The sequence below is a fragment of the Balaenoptera borealis genome (assembly GCF_965194805.1).
Source record: "Balaenoptera borealis genome assembly, chromosome: 9".
In the NCBI taxonomy this organism is placed as follows: Eukaryota; Metazoa; Chordata; class Mammalia; order Artiodactyla; family Balaenopteridae; genus Balaenoptera; species Balaenoptera borealis.
In genome coordinates, this window is record NC_138873.1 from 1,971,692 (window position 1) to 1,988,921 (window position 17,230).

At 57.0% G+C, this 17,230-nt stretch overlaps 1 long non-coding RNA gene across 1 annotated transcript; it reads left to right on the forward strand.

The window, feature by feature from the left end:
* Positions 1–15,446: 15,446 nt before the first annotated feature.
* Positions 15,447–16,920, forward strand: LOC309635165. The gene is made up of 3 exons (XR_014248686.1): positions 15,447–15,811; positions 15,961–16,057; positions 16,696–16,920. It is a non-coding gene; the product is annotated as an uncharacterized lncRNA (long non-coding RNA).
* Positions 16,921–17,230: the final 310 nt, after the last annotated feature.

The window sequence follows — 17,230 nt, forward strand, 5'->3', positions numbered from 1 at the left end:
ACGGCAGACACGTAGCAGACGGTCGCTGTGCTCTCAGGAGGGCCTTCCCGGACTCACATGCTTCACCTGTACTGGAGAGACTCTGACCGAGCGCTAGAGCTCGGGACGTGGAACTGCTGACTTCCTAAAACCGACGTGGGAAGTTTAGGGGAACATCGAATAAAGAGCTGGTGAGAACACGCTGTTTGCCATGCTCAGCAAGAGCGGGAAGGTCCCCGCAGCCCAGATGAGACGCAGAGGCGAGAAGGGATGAGGGAGGCCTCTGTGCCCCGGTGGGGAAAGGCCTTCGGGACGCGATGCTGGGCGAAAAGCAGACCACAGACTGTGTATGGGGGGCGGGGTGGGTAAGAAGATATATTAGCATTACTTTCATTTGCTTAAAGAAGCACAGAAGATAGGCACAAACCTAGCACAGATGGTTAGTTATACGGGGAGGCGAGGGGGTTGGGTAGACGCATCCTTAAATGTCGCTGGGATATTTGGACGGAGTGGAGTAACACAGTTACGGATTAAGTCACAGCTCACGACCTGGGCCATGCTTCCCGCGCTCTTCTCTGCCCGTGGCGGCCCTCGAGGCCCAACTTCAATGCTGGCTCACCCCCCAGGCCTCCAGTCAGGGCTCATCACTCCCTCCCAGCAGCCCCGCAAGGCACCGCCTATACGTTTATTAAAACATTTATCTCATCCCGCCCCGCGTGAGTTAGTGATTATCCTGCCTGCCTCCTCCAAATGATAGAGTTCTTGAGGGAAAGACTCGTATGTTACTCATCACAGCGCTTTGCACGGAGTGGCTGACAGAACAGATATTTGCTGGTGAGTGAATAATTTAGGGGGGCCCCAGGAGGGCTCACACCTACCTTGCGTGGTTCTAAAGCTGCGTCAGTGACTCGGATTCTCTCTTGGATGAGCTGGGATGCTGGGATCTCTCAGTGCCAGTCTCTGGCTTGACCGTGGAATGCCAGGGGCACCCTGGTCTCCCAGGCCATGCTCCGTCTGACCTGAGGCCGTGGGCCGGCAGGCTCCCTTGATCCGCTGAGCCCTGTCCCAGGGGAGTGGCCGTCCTGTTTCCAATCTGAGGGCAAAGGACTTTCCTCTCTACACAGATGTGTCTACACATGCCAAATAATTTGAGAATTTCATCAACTAAAAAAATGTAACTTCAGCTAATGGAAATAGCAATGATAATAGTTAATGAGACGTTTGAGTCGATCAATACCTGATTAACTTGATCCATCTCTTGTGCTCAGAAACACTGAGGCCTTCTTATGTGAGAGGTGGAGACGGCTGAGTGGCCAGGTCACCCCAGGCAATGTGGCCCTGGGCCTAATGAGAAGTGAAAGGCTTGGGAGGGTTAACCCGAGGGCCTGTTCGCGCTATTTCCAGAAGACGAGTGACCTTGCAATACGACTGACAGCACTTCGCATCCTGAGACCCTACGCAGCAGGGGACGGGCCGACAGCGTTCCTGGTCTGCATTTCGCCTGCCCGTCTCCTTGGCCCCTTAAAGAATGTGGTGTGTGACCCCAGAACACCAAGGCCAGGTCTGGGTGAAGCTGAAGCCCGCTTTGGAAGCGCTCTTTTACTCTCAGTGATTCATGGAATTCTGACCTTCCAAGGCGGGTGGGGCTTTTCCAGCTCATAGTATGGGGCCCCTGGTCCCTGGGGGCCCGCGGTTGCCCCCCGGCTCTGCAGTGGGGCCAGTCCTGGGGGCTGGATCCATCGGATCCGCATCTTCCATGTAAATCTCACCTGTCACCCAAGCCCCATTCTTTCTGTCTGCTTCGTGCCTGGAAATTGCCCCCATTACTGAAGGTACGCGCTGCCCGGTTCCCACACTCGGGTCTGCAATCCTCGCTGAGGAATTCCTGCACTTTTGTGTAAGTCTCCCCTCCCAGGCGCCAGTGAAGGAGAGAGTAGCAACAAGAAGTTAGCAACTCACGTTCGGATGAGGGCTTCCTGCACGTCGCGCACCGGGAGCTGCGGCACAGCCTGTGTTAACCCTCGCGTTTTCCCTGCCACGCCCGACGAGGCCCACGGCTATCCGCGTTTTGCAGGTAAGATTATTGAAGCACAGAAATGCTGTCACCTGGCCCAAGGCCACCCAGCTCCTAAGTGGCACACACCACACAACACCCCTCCCATGCCCGCCTTCCTAGGCTGACCCCAATGACGTGTTTCATTGCCTGAAGCATTTTGTTAACACTCTTCAAAGGGAGAAAACCTCTTCTGAGACCATGCCTCAGTGTTGTTGTAAACTCGTAAAAAAAATTCATAATAGATAAGAACCTGTAAGTGAGTTTAAAAAGCTCAGCGTTTCTGACCACGAAGCTGGAAGTTTGCAGAGGTCACGGCCCGTGCTGCGGTGGCTCAGGGCTGCAGGTACATGGGAGCTTGTCTGGGAGGAGGTTTGCTGAGCACAGCCTGCCCTCGTCCTCCCCAAGAAACACAGAACAGGGAGCGCCTCCACCTTCCCCGACGGGGGCAGGGGCCCTGAGCCTGCATTCAGCATGGGCCCCACAGCCTCGGCGCCGGCCTCGTGGAGCTGGTAAAAATGCAGAGTGTCAGGCGCCCGGACCCACGGGCTCAGAGTCAGTCCCCGGACCCACGAGGTCCTGGGCAAATGACCCTCGAGAGGCAGTGCTCTGAAGCGCGGTCTGAATTTCTGAGGTCTTTCTGAGCCTTACATTTCATGGTTCAGGTTCACTCTGGACTCTGGGGGTGGTGAAGCTAGGCTGGGCATCGCGTGGGCAGCGTAACTGCTGGCAGGGGCTCCCCCCCGACTGCTGTCCATGCCCAGCCCTGGGCGTGAGCCACGGCTGCTCCGTTTTCTCCTTTTGTGGATTAAGGCTTGAGATGGCTTTGGGTCTTGTTTGTACTTTTTCTTAATCACTATTTAAAAGGGCTCTCAACTGTTTATTCAGCAATAAAACTTGCAGGGCAGCAGAGCTGAAGCCAGGGGCTTGCCCCGAAGTGCCTGGATGGGTCAGGGTTAAGGATGGGTGAGAAGGTCAAGTGTGGCCTCTGGGTCATGGGGGGTGGTGAGAGGATGGGGGGAGGGCTGCGCTACAGACGGCGACTCCTGGGGCCTGGGCCTCTGCATGGGCCAAGCACCTCGAGAGTGGATGCACGGCCTGTTTTAGGGCTGTGGGGGGGCGTGAGGCTTAGTGGGGCCGGCAGTGAGGCGGCCGACGGTTTGGGGGAGAAGGCGAGCTCCAGTGGTCAGTGCAGCCAGAGAAAGACGGTCAGTGAAAATGCAGCACTTCCTCTCCGTCCAGTTAGCTTTGGCTCCAGGCAGAGGTGGGCGAGATGGACGGGGCAAGCTGTGATCCCCGCCGCCTCTGGTTCCTGACCCCGTGGTGCAGGTGACGGGCCGGGGAGGAGGGCGGGCGGGGACAGCTTCCTGGTTTTGCCCCCTTTGGGACAGGACACCGTCTGGGACACTGTCTGTTTGGTGGCCACACATCTTTCTGATCGTGCCCCTCTCGACATGGCCTGTAGACCCTCACGCCCCAAAGTGCTCCCAGTATAGCGAGTGGACATGGGCTCCAGGAGAAGGCCCACTTGGTGAACGATAATGTCGAGATGAAGGGAACGTGGCCTTGTGTCCGACTCTAGGTGTCTCAGCCCAGTGACATCGTGTGACAAGAGCACCCAGGCCTCCCAGAGCCAATCTACATGACAGACAGACAGACAGAGGACACGGGCTCGGTCCTGAGGCAGCAGAGAGGCTCAGGGTCCCGATGCCCTTGTTCCTGCCCCTCCCCGCCCCACTGTCCTGGACCCGCCTGGCCCTGTTGGCATCTCTGCCCAGAGAAGCTGAAATAACAGGCCCGTCGCGCCGGGTTTCTGAGAACAGCAGAGATAATCCCCACATGTCCTGTTGGGTCCATAACCTCAACCTCCTTTGGGGTCCGATCCTGCACCAGCAGCCCCTGCTCAGAGGATGGGTTGGCAGGACGGCCCATGTGTGAGCATCTCGGAAAACCACTTAGAAAGCAAGGAATTTGCTTTCTAATAAAACCCCAGGGAATTCAACTCTAATAAAACCCCAGGGAATTACTCCTAGTATGAATCGGGCTGCACAGAGAGCCCGTCCCCTCTTCCTGCTTAGCTGTGCTTGGAGGGACCTCGGCATCTGGAGATGCCCAGGACGAGGATGAGAAGGCAGGTGAGCGGGAGGGGACAGTCCGTCATCAGCTCGCGGGGGCCTGATGCAGCCCAGGGAGAAAGTCCCCCCTCACGGCCTTGGCGCCAACTTATCTGCTTGGAGCAGATAAGACGCGCGGACTGGTCTCGGTGAGAAGCAGGAAGTCTGTCACGGGGGGTGAGGTGTGGATCTGTCACCCCCAGCCCTTGCCCCGCTCTTCTTCTCTCTGAAAGAGGAGGTGGAAAGTGGTCTCTGTTTTAAGGTTTTCCAGGCTTTTCCTTAAATAGTCACAGAGCCTGGAAAGCTCTGCTCTAGACAGGAAACAGTCTACACTGGCCGCAGAGGGTCCAGAGCCGTCTTGGTGTCACACGTGTGAGTCTGGCGCGGGATTTGTGAGGTGTTTGAATCTGTGTTGGTTTTTTTATCTTTTACTTCAGAAATAATTGACCCCTTCACACCTTGCTTTCTGATGACTGCATTCATTGGGTTCATCCACGACTGCCTGAATTTCACCTGAAAAGTTCTGTAATAACCTCCTGGCGCACAGAAGTCTCCTTCTTCTGTGTACAGAGGGCACCCCGGCTGAAGTCAGGGGAGGCTGGGAGCACCTGTGGGAGGGGAGGGGACGACCCTGCCCCCCACCCCATGTAGAGCCCCCAGCAGCCTGGGTGCAGTGGGGGCCTGGTGCCCTCGCCCCAGCGCTGCTTCCACTCGTGGGCGTCAGTGCCATCCCTGCCCCTTCTCAGCAGCCTGGAGCCGAAGAGGCCTTGGAGCCTGGTGAGGGCACGTCCCTTGTTTCCAGGTGAAGCACAGGCCGAGAGAGAAGGGACAGGCCTGCGGTCACTCGGCGGGTGGGTGGGCTGCCCACAGAGAGGCCCAGCCCTGCTCAGCTGGCGCAGCTCCTGGGTAGTGCCACCGCCCAGCCTTTGCCAGCCGAGGGTCCGCTGGGAGGTGGGTGAGCACCGGGGGCCGGTGGTGTCGAGAATCCCCGGAGAGGATGAGACACACGTGTGCGACTTCTGCAACTCTGCTCCGGTGAGCAAACCTCCGGCTTTTCTCAGACTTGCCAAGAAGGACTCTGGGAAGCTGCAAATGATTAGAAAACACTGAAATAGATGATTCTGAACACCCTTTCCAGCTTTCAGTTTCTGAATGTAATTTCTAAGCTTCCTGCCCCGAAAAGGAGCCATTCTCACCACAGTGGGTGTGAAGGGGCAGAGTGGTGACTTCAGATCTGAAACTGGGGCTTGGTAAGAGAAACCAGATCTTTACACATGTCATTCAAGGTTAATGTCATTAACCCATCCCCATCACTGAGCCTCAAACCTGGTTCTGAGGTTCTTCATGGAGAAGAACGGGGAGGGGGAGAAGGGGGCCACTGGAGGGTCCGGATGCAGGAGAAGGAGTCTGGGGGGGGGAGGGGGGAGGGGGAAAGGGGGAGAACCCAACGCCACGCCCTTTGCTCCTTGCGGCCCTGGCATCTCCACTGGGAGCCGTCCAGAGTCCTGCCTGAACGGAGGGCCTCACTCGGAGGACTCATAAATCTCTTCTCACACACGGGCTAAGATCCCTGAATGGATCCAGCTGGGTGGGTCTGAGAAGCAGCAGAGCCAGGCCCCGACTTGGTCACTTACGTAACTTACTCTTGAAATAACAAACGCCCTCCTCCCCGGCACCCCGTGGGGAGGACGTGCAGGTCCCCGCCCCCCCCCGCCCCGTGGGATTCAGAGTCAGCGGACCGTGGACTCCGTGTCACAGCACTTCCAGAAAAGCCAGTCAGGGAGCAAAGCAGCCCCGCTGCTCCCTGCTGGCCAGGCAGGACCCACCCTCCGTCCTGGGGCCACTGGCTGGCTCCCCGCCCAGAGCCTCAGCTGAAACCCAGAGCGAAAGTCCTCGGGGCCTGGACCCTAACACGGGGCCTCTCAAACGCAGGGAGCTTGTGATCCGAACCCAACCCGAGATGCAGAACTAGGTGGTCATGGCAGTTTGGACCCTCTCGAGTCTGGAGAAAAGCTGGAAGCTTTCAGATCATGAAGGAAACCAGGCAAACTCCATGTCCTGATTTCCCGCTGTGCCCTGTCTCAGGAACTTGTCCTGGGCTCGTCCAGCCCTAAATCGACACCCACCAGCAGGGCGGGCTCTCCATGTAGGTCAGGAAACACGCCCGTGAGGTTCAGGCATTTCCCCGAGGCTGTGTGACTTGGACATTGTGGATTATTTTGCATTTCTAATAAAAAATGTACTAAGACAGATTTTACAGGTCATCAAAATGGCAGTTCATTAAATGTAGTGAAAAGTACAAATGATTTATTCACAAGGGTGTGTGGAGGCGTGCATACGGTTGGTAACCCAGGAGGAGAGAGGCTGTAAACAGAAACTTTTAATAAACTTGGAATCCCAAGGTGAGAATAAAATTACGCTGCCTGCCATTTATGCCATCAGTGCTTTAAAAAAAAATAAACTGTGAGCTTCTTTCCTTCAAAGGCCTTAGATGAGACTGATTTTTAGAAATGACCCGCTGCTCACACGAGGCTGTCTGCAGCCGCCCCCTTTCCCCCGACAGACTTGTTAAAAGTGCCCACTGAGGGGACCTCCCTGGCGGTCCAGGGGTTAAGACTTCGCGCTTCCAACGCAGGGGGCGCGGGTTTGATCCATGGTCGGGAACTAAGATCCTGCGTGCCGTGGGGTGCAGCCAAGAAAGAAAGAAAATAAAAGAAAATAGAAGCACGCACTGAAGTGGTGTCGGAATGAAGAATATAAATCCTCTACATCTTTCAAGTGTTCCCGTTGCCTAAAATGTAGGAATGTTCCATAACTATGGCTCCTAACCTTCTGGGATGGCCTTTGAGCATCTGAAAAGCTACAAACCCCTTCCCCAGAAACACACACACAAACACGCAAACATAACTTTGCAGAAAATGTCAGGAGGTTTTCGGGTGCTGCTGTCCAGGACCCCGCGGTCCCCTCCCTCTGGGTGTGGCCTGCATCTCACCTTTAACAGCTGTCCCGTGAGGGTGGCTTTCGGACCCACCGAGGCCGCCGTCTGCACAACTCCCTGGCCCCTGGACACTCTACACCCAGCCGAGCCTGGCCCGGCATTTCCAGGTCATCAGAGAAGCTACGGGAGTGATCTCTTCCGCGGCCCTAGAGACGACTCGTGTCTCCGAGTGGGAAGGCGGCCGGTGGGCTGGTGGGTGGTGTTTGGGTGCTCAGCTCGCCACGGCTCCCACGGGGCCCTGGGGCTGACGCTGCCACCCCTACGCCCGCCCAGGGCGGTGGCTCCGCACCTGTTCTGTGTGGGTGGCCAGCGCTCTGCAGTGGGGACAGATGGAGTGGCCTTTGCTCCGGGACCAAGGGCCGTCGCCTGCGGGGACACAGACAAAGGGCGACGCAGCTGCTCAGGGCCTGACTCGTAGCCCGGCCGCAGCGGCACCTCGGGGACGAGACGTGCCTTCGCTCCAGAGGGAGCCCGGCAGGTCCGAGGGCTCCGCGCTTCCAGGGGGGGCTTTGAGTCAGGCATCTCTGGGCGCCCCCTTCCCGTTGAATCCCCGTCTCAGTCCCAGGCTGGGGACTCTCAGGCCCGGACCCCAGAGCCGTCGCGGTTCGGGGAAGAAGTCCACGGAAAGTCCCGGGCGCGGGGCTGGGCGATCCACGGCGCAAAACCTCCTGTTTTGCTTCCGTCTGTGCGACGGTCAACGGATTGAATTAGGTTAAATGATGTCGTCAAACAGGAAGAACGATTATCGAGCACTTGCCGCCCGTGTGCTGTGAGTTCCGTTGATTCGTGGGGCTCCCGGGACAGAGGAGGAAAGCGAAGAGTGGAGAAGGCGTCTGCTCTTGGGGTTAAGGGCCCTACTGAGACGGGAGCGTTTTCCGGGACAGAGTCACACCCCCTTCACACCCCACTCCCTTTCCCTCCCGGTGCTCACGCCCACGCACACACACGCGGACACGCGCGCGCACCACCACCAAGTCTGACCGTAGGAATTCAGGAAACGTGATCACATCTCCCTGCGTCTCTCTCTCTCTAGCTTTGTTTCCTCCCTCCTGATCCCTCTTCTATTTCCCTGCCTCTCTCCCTCCTCCCTCCCCACCGCTTCTTTCTTCCACAGCACAGACACTAGTCGACACAATAACACGAGACACAACAAGAAGCGTTTAAAAGTAAGAATTTGTTGTCTTTTTACTGAAACACTGTTAATTCCGAAAGAGTATTTTTACATAGTTTGGGTACAACATTTAAACCACCCCGTTGGTAAGCAGACATAAACTGACACTGTTCTAAATACATTATTTATTTTGTTTAAAAATTTACATGCCCATCAATAATGCATCCAGCTGGAGAACGTTAATTTGCTTCAGGCCATGCACCAAAAAACCAAATTAGACTCACGTCTCTCACTACTCCGCCCTCTGCGGTCAACACACTCCAGAATCCATGCAGAGGAGAGAGGGCAGCTCACCCACAGGACGGAGCAAACGCGCGTCTCCCTGTGCCCACCCCACCTACCTGAGAACCCTCGCGGTTTCCGGAGGTTTCCGTGCGCATCGCGGCTCAGTGTGCTAAACACTAAGCACCGAAGGCTTAGCTCTTAAAGACTTGAAGTCTGCAAAGCAGTCTCAAAAGGGATTAAGATCTTTTCTGGGGGATAGATGATCACGTGCTCTCAGGAGCTGGACTTCAGGAGGATGGGCCAGGAAAAGAAACATACACGAATAGCTATTTTTTTTTCCATATAGAAGTTCAGAAGGCTCGTCTTAAAATTGTTCTTTACTGAAAAAGCCCCAGAGCACAGGTCATGTAAAATCCAATCATTAAAATATTCCAAACTGCTAGGAGTCACTTGATAAACATCTTCCCAACCCCACTAAGCTGGGCTAGTTGTGAAAGAGGGGCTGGCCCTGGGCACACTCGGCTGTCCCCAAACCGCCCAGCTGACGTTCCCTTAAAACCGCCCCATCCAGAAGGACACCAGAGCCGAGAAGGCAGGAGGGGATGCGGCCAGGTGGACACAGATGTGGGGCTACCTTCTTCAGCAGAGAACATGACTCTGGGTGCCATTCTGACACGCCTGCCTCCGTCCCAGTCCCGGGCGGGATACTATTATTAGGGCTTGGCAGAGAAAAGGCAGGGAGGAACGCTGAACCCATAATTCCTGGCCCTCCTGGGCTGTGTCATTCAAGAGCTTCCTGGTTTCATTTCCATGGTTTGGCAGCAGACTCTTTAGCACATCCAGACATTTTTATGGTTGGATTCTTTGTGGAAAAGACAGGGCACATATTTTCTCTTAAGTGGAGTTTCTCCTTTTCGCTGGGCTTCGGCGACTCTGCTTCCCCAGAGCCAAGGGCCCATGTCCTCCAGTGGGCGGTTTACACCGTGCGGGGTCAACGACCATCTGGTTTGGAACCAGAGAGCCGTGGAATGGCAGTGCTGGCTGGGATCGCGGACACGGCCAGCGCGAGGGGTCCAGACGGGCGCTGCCTGCGGGACCCCCGGGGAGGGTGAGGGTCCCGGCCGAGGGTTTGGGGTCTGGAGGCAAAGGCCGATAGAGCAGGAAGGAAGGGCCTGTGTGCCAGAGCGCCTTCTTTCTTTTAAAGACAAGCCGAATATTTAAGTTTTTAAGTGAAGTTTCATGATTAAAAAATATTGGCAAACAAATAGACCTGTGGGAGAGAAGTCCTTGCTCAGGCCCTGAGCCCAGCCTTCCTTTAGCAGACGTGACCCTGAGGCCATGAGCCGGAGGATGACCTGTCCCAGGTCCCTCAGGCATGGAAGGAGGGCCTGGGGCTAGAACTCTGATTTCTCCATGATTAACACCAAATTCTTCCTGCAAGGCCGGTTGACAATTATTCTTTGAAACAATCACTTCTTCACAGGAGGGGGAGGTGAGCTAACTTACACGGCCAAGGCCAAGCCTAGACCATTGTCCCGAACTCTTGTTCTCTTTAAGATTCAAATATAAAAAAGCTTTAAAATATATGTTACGTTAAATAGTATACTCATATATTACATACGATTTTACTATATAGTATTATTATCATATAAGATTTGAATATGTACGTTTATGTTACAGCTGACCACGGTTGAAGGGAAATGTCAATAGATAATACCCCAAAGATTCCAGCCCCCTGGTCCTCTCTTATCTGAGATGTTACCACACGCCCATGGGATTCTTTGCAGATGATAGACAGGGATGATGGAAGACTTCTATCCCTGATACTTAAAGAGATAACAGTAACCCCAGCAAACCCCCTGATAAGCAGGGCCAGTGGACTCGCTCGGAAGGCCTGGAATTCGCTTTTAGTACATCTTCATCCTGACGCAGGCCGGCGGCGCTGAGACCCAGCGGGGCCTGGGGAGACTGGCCCCCGGGGCGGGGGGGCCCCGATCTTGGCACCGGCGCCTTCATTCTGTGTGACTTTCTGTGGGGAGTCATTTCTGGCCCTCAGCTCTTCTCATCTCTGAAAGGAGAAGGCTGGGCTGCTGTCTTTCCATTCCAAAGCCTCTCATCTCGGATCGGAGAGACCAGATCTCCAGTCCTGGACCCATGGCCTGCCACGTGACCTCGGGCAGGTGGTGTAACTTTTCCGTGCTTCAGTTTATCTGTGAGATACGTCTGTTTGGATTCATTGAGAAGATAACGGCCGTGTCTGCCACGGGGTCCCCACCCACCATCGAAAGTCATCTGCTCTAACACAGCGTTCGCCCCAAATAAAAGCTGATTGCAGAATACCAGTCTATGATGTAACATAACGGGATGCACAGAAAGTGGGGTTTCACAATGACCACGAAACCCTACACCTGCTGAACGCTGGTGTCTAGTCCGGAGGGCAGGGAATCACGTTCCCGCCAGGAACAAACAAGAATCTTAACTTTCCCCCTCCAGGGCCTGGGACAACTTCATGCGCCCGTTGGAGGGTTTGAGAAAAGCTGCATAACCTGTCCCCAGAAAAAGGCACGTATGCATACACACACTAAATTCTGCATTCCACACCAGAGGGTTCAGGGACTCGAGGAATCCCACCCTGGATGTTGGTGGCTTTGGAATTTCCTCAGGAACAGTCGGTCACTTACAGCTGCCTGGGCAGTTGGTGAAGGGTTTACACTCAGCAAACTCTCTCTCTCTCCTGAAGATGTGGGTTTCACTGTGGGTGATTTAGGGGACTGAGGGTGAGCTCCTGCCATTGTCCGTGGCCTCCTAGAGGTTCATGGATCCTGGTCTGGGGGGGTTCCCATGTGCGGGACATGTATGCATAAGAGTAACACCCAAAACCAGGACAACCATCATCAACGGAGTGTCCTCTGTCCTCAGAGCCTGGGATTCAAGTTCAGGTCCGTCAGACTCCAAAGCTACTGCCCACCACACTCTTTAATAAAAGGAATGTTAAAAATTATGCTAAAGTTATTCTGCTATTTGGGAACCTCGCTGCCCTTTCTTTGCTTGGGTCCCCTGAGATATTTCTCAGCTGTGAAGTGGAACTCAGTGTACCCCCTCTGCCCTGGTTCTCAACTTCCAGCAGTTCTCCTGTCCCAATCTCCTCCAATTTTTGTCTCTCTCGGCGCTAGTGTGTGCAGAGCAAGGATGCTTGTCGGGGTGTCTGGGAGGATTGGGGCAGGTTGGCTCCTGGGGATGTCACCACACATGCCCTGGGCGGGGAAGCCCTGTTAGGAGAAGGGCCGGGCCTGGCCACCACACTCAGCACTGCAACCCAGCCTGAGCAGCCAATAGGCCCCAGCTAATGGGCAGCCCACCCCTAGGCCAGTGATTCTCCTGTGGAGGGAAATTTACTCTGAAAAATCTAGTCACTATTATACTTCTCTATATAAAAATGAGAATCACTATTGTTTTCATAATACAGATTATACATGAAATCCCAACAAAGTCACCTATGCTGGTAATCATAGGAGAAGAGGAAGGTTCTTAACTAAAAGTGGGGTATGCCTCATGCCCCGACACTCCCTCTACCCCACCAGAAGGGGTGTCTCAATGGGGAGGGAAAGGCCTGGCTGACAGGTGACATCGCTGCCCAGAGCAGCCTTCCTCGGGGCTTATTCACTTGGTCACAGAAGGAGATAGACTCACGGGGTTCATGTCTCCATCGGGGGGGCGTTCTCATGGGTTCCTCCCACAAGTCTTTACTGAACATGTATTGAATACGTGTTCTAGGCGGGGGTCTAGGTTCTGGGTGGACAAAGGTGGACACTACCTGGTCCAATAGGGGAGACACACGTAGACCTGCACTGATGAAGGATGTGGTGACTTCTGCCATAGGTCGGGGGCATGGAATGCTCTAGAGCTCAGAAGAGGGACATTTCGGGTGGTGTCCTGGAGGAGATGCAGGTGTACGGACAGGTGCAGAATGCAAGGAAACCAGCCAGGAGAACAGGGGGAGAGTGATGGGGGGCGTGGAGTTGCGTGCGGAGGGGTATGAGCCACTGGGGGCTCAGCATGGGTGGGGACGGGGAGCAGGACGGGCCACGCATGGGCTTGGGGACCCAGAGCAATTTTCAGCTCCTTAAGTGGCGGGATGTGTTTTGGGGCTCATCCTAGAGGTAACTGGGATGACAGATTAGGGGGAACAGACTGGAGGGGCCTCCGTGGACCAGGAGAGCGACCTGTGGCTCCCGTGGGGCCAGCTACGCGGGAGAGGGCAGGGCTGGAGGAGCAGCGTAGCGGCGACTATGACCAGGGAGCGGGGTGGCTGCTCGCGCTGAGGATGCTGGGTTGACCCCGCGCCCCGTGGCGAGCTCTGCTGGGGAGCTGGCGATGCAGCGGTCGGCTTCCCGGCCCGTCATCCTGCTCTGCAGCTGCAGGTTGGGGTCTGGCACCGCCTTCCACGAGGGGCGTGCCGCACAGACAGGTGAGCACAGGTGGCCCGTTCTGGGCACTGAAGGGATGGAAGGGGGGCTCAGCTGGCAGAGGTGAAAGGGCGGGGACTGGCCCGCGCTCGTTCACGCTGGCCTGTGTTCCTGCAGCGCCACCCTGCTGGCACCTGCTGCTCCGCATCTCCCCCGGGAGGCCCAGGGAACCCTCACCCCGTGTCCGTTGTGGGTGGACCGCAGGGCCCCCGCCCATGACGGGAGGCAGGCTGCTTAGGCCTTTTGTCCTGTCTGCATAGAAATCATGAAACAGCACTTCACACCAAAGGCCTGATGACACGCACGTCCTCTGGCCCTGGTGGCAGCAGCGCTGAACTGTGCAACTGGCTGGGCTGGCGGGGCCAGGTCGGGGGCTGCGGGCTGGGGTCCGTGAGCCGAGCCGCAGGGGACCAGGCCCCAGGAGCTAGGCAGCCGCTGGCGGGGCCAGGGGCACACACACCTCCACGAGCAGGTCGAGAGAGCTCAGCGGGCAGAGGATGTGGGGAAACTTCTCCTCTACAGGAACCAGCTGACTGAGCTGCCCACCCCCGGTGACCCCAGGGGCTCCCAGCTGGTCAGCCGACCAGGCGCCAGTGTAGTATCCAGTTAAGGGTGTGGCTCCAGGGTCACACGGCCTGGATACGAATCCCTGTTCTGCCCTTTCTTGCTGTGAAACCCAGGCCTAGTTACTTAACTCATCAAAGCCTCAGTCTATCCATCTGCAAAATGGCCTTTTGCAGCAGTAGCACTGCCGTGAGGATTCTGTGGCCCTGGGGACCCTGGGGACAGGGCCTCCTCAGCCCCGGGGAGAGTCCGTCGCCTGGCACTGGCTTGAAACTCAGCCTTAGCTCCAGCTACGTCACCGCCCAGCGGGAACTTTCCCTCCCTCGTGGGTGGGGGTCTAGTGACCCGCACAGAGCAGGCGCTGATTAAAGCAGGCGCAGGAACGATGACCCGACAAAGCTGTGCATCTTTGATTACTGACCACGAAGCCCAGCTCTGGGATGGTCGGGGTCATCGACGCCTGCAGCCCAGCCGGGAGGGGTCTGGGTCCTGCACCATCCTGGGGCGCAGGCCGGTTCGGGGGAGCAACCGCACACCAGGCCCACGGCATCCCTGGCCGGTGGGATTCTGTGCACTGCCTCCTCACCCCTGCCCAGAAGCCGGGGCGTCCGGGGGCACGTCCCCCAAAGGGACGCTCCGTCCCCCAGGCTGTGTGCTGAGCTCGGGTCCCACCCCGGCCACAGCCGGCGCCCGTCACGCCCGTGGCACCGCGGGGTTTAGGCTCAGACCCCACTGTCTGAGGCTGACTGGGAAACCGCCTTTAGAAACACTGTAATTAAACCCAGATTGCTGAGGGGCACTGGGAGTTCAGGGGACGGGGCACTGGGAGGTCGGGTTTGTTGTGGCGGAGTGTCCGGCGGGCCGGGGTTGAAGCGGCCCCTCCCCCAGGCTGATGGCACGTTCCTGCAGGAAGTTGCACAACGTCCAACCCGGGTCCAAGTACACACGGAGTTCAAAGACGGAAAACAGTAGGTTGAGTGTCAGTCTCTGAGGGATGAATTTAGGCCATTGTTTAAAATCAGATGTTTGGTCAGAAAGCCCACACTTGTCCAAACACTGAGAGGAGGGCAGGGACCCACAGTGAGTCAGCGAGGGCAGCTCAGGCCGGGAGGGGCCCGCGTCCTCACACCGTCCTTGGAAGATGTCCTGTCCTGCAGGCAGAGGACCAAATGCCGCTGGGATTTGGGTCAAAGGTCTGGGAGGTCTTCCGGGCACACGGGTTCCTGTCCGGCTCAGTCCCCCGTGCAGCTGGGGCCCCTCCCGGGAAAGTGTCCTCGAGCCACCAGCACCCCCTGCAGGACTGTTTACCCCCTGGGGTTACTCACTCTGGTGACCCCGAAGGGGGCTGTGAGGACAGGTGACATGGGCAGCCAAGGTGACAGACGGTGGACACTGGTTTCCAGGCCAGTGGACGTGGAAGTCGTCTGTGCTAGGATGCAGTCACTGACTGGCCTGGGGCGGGGTGTGGGTCCAGGAGTCTCCGCCTCCAGCAGCTGGGTGCTCGATGCAGCAAAGCTCCCCTGGGGGGGCAGGGGGAGGGGGGCAGGCTGGCGTCAGGGCAGATGATGAGCACAGTTTTGACCATGTTGGACTTGCAGCCACTTGGGGCACGTGACGGGAGTGATGGGTGGGGCCTGCGTGTGTGGTTTGAAGCTCAACGAAGAGATCGGGACTGGAGTCACTGATTTAAGATTCATCAGCATTTAGATGATGGTTCTGGAAAGAGGAGGGCAGTGGGGCAGTGACAGGGGGTGGGTGTAGAGAGAGGGCAGCCGGGGGCGGCTCTGAGAGGCACTGCAGGCCAGGGCCCAGCTGGGGGGCTGAGAAGGGACAGCCAGGGAGACCACCGGTGCCACAGAGCGGGCCCGCGCTCAGGACAGGCTGCTGAAGCTGGAACACCCCGGGCTCCTCCGGCTGGAATGACTCGCTTGGCGTGTCTAAGTGTCCATTAGGGGCTGGGTGAGCTATTTTAGTCCGTCTGATGGAGAAGAGCTGGGAACACAAACTGACCACTGATTAGATGTAGTTTGTTGGGTGATGGATTCCAGGGCGAGGAGGGGTGATAACCAGTGTCCCTGGCATAGGGAGGACCTGGGATGGATAGTGGGGTGTGATGAAATGGCGTCAGCCTCGGAGCCAGAGCTCAGATCCCCGTCCCGCTCCTCGCCAGTAGTACACGGTGCTGCACTGGTCATGAGGCTTCAGCCGCCAGACACAGAGGTCAGCTCTAGCCAGCTCGAGGTGGGAGCTTTGCCCATCCTCCCCCTGCCCTGGCCTCTGCAATGGCTTTGTTCACTGCTCGTGGGGGACAGGGCCACCCCGGGCAGGGGTGCCAGAGGGGAGAACTTTCTCCCCACGGGTCCTACTGGGTCTCACCTGCCCTTTTCCAGTGGGGGGAGTGGAGGTGCAGAGCCACGTGATGACAGGTCAACATGGAGAGGGAGGGGCTTCCGGAAAGGGTGACGCTGGACAGACAAAAAGTCACAGGTGAGCACACATGCATGCACGTTTTCCAGTGAGGAACGTTGTGTCATGTCCCGACCTCAGTAGAGGGCACCTGCGTGGGAAGCGAGTGCTGAGTGAGATCACACACATGAAGCTCTGGGTCCAAGGCCTGGACCCTCACCAAGCGGGGGCTGGCAGTGTCACAGCGGGATGAAGGGCGCTGGGGAGCTGGCGTCGCTGGGTGTTAAGGGGCACCGGCGTTTGTGCAGTGCACACCCTGCGGCACTGTCCAGGACGGTTCGCCGTGGGAGCTCCGGCTCTAGATGAAGACGTGGCGGGGGGAGCGGCCTCCCAGCTGACTCGGGGTCTGGGGTGGATGGGCCCAGAGGCCTGGTGGTCCAAGCCTTCCAGTCAGGACGGAAGAGCGGGGCCCAGAGGAAGGAAGGCCTGAGTGAGGGAGGACCCGGGGCAAGTAGAGCCGCGGGGTCCGAGGACCCATGTGCCTGCCCGGCTGGTGTTCCTGACCATCCATCAGCTCCGGGGAAGCGCTGCGTCGCCAGAGCCCTCGGCCGTGCCCATGCGCAGGGGTGCTGGGTGATTATTTACCGAATGAATGAGCTTTATGGCCTAACGTATGAGACACATTTTGAACGTTTCCTGTTTCATTTCTTCCTTGAAAGAGGCCCGCGAGGAAGGGACAGGGAGGGAGAGAAAGGGCCCGTCTCTGCGTCGAATATCCCTCTCCCAGCCTCCCTTGCGGTCTGCTCGACAGCCCCAGAGCCGCCACTGACGCAGGCGCTTCTGAACGTCTCATCGCAACCCTATTTCAGCGCTGATTTATAGGCAACCAACACTTAATAAATATGTTCTGGAAGGTTTTTGTTGTTTTTTTTTTTTAATTATCTAAACACTGAAATTGGGCTTCCCTGGTGGCGCAGTGGTTGAGAATCTGCCTGCCAATGCGGGGGACACGGGTTCGAGCCCTGGTCTGGGAAGATCCCACATGCCGCGGAGCAACACGGCCCGTGAGCCACAACTACTGAGCCTGCGCGTCTGGAGCCTGTGCTCTGCAACAAGAGAGGCCGCGATAATGAGAGGCCCGCGCACCGCGATGAGGAGTGGCCCCCGCTCGCCGCAACTAGAGAAAGCCCTCGCACAGAAACGAAGACCCAACACAGCCATAAATAAATAAATAAATAAATAAAATTAAAAAAA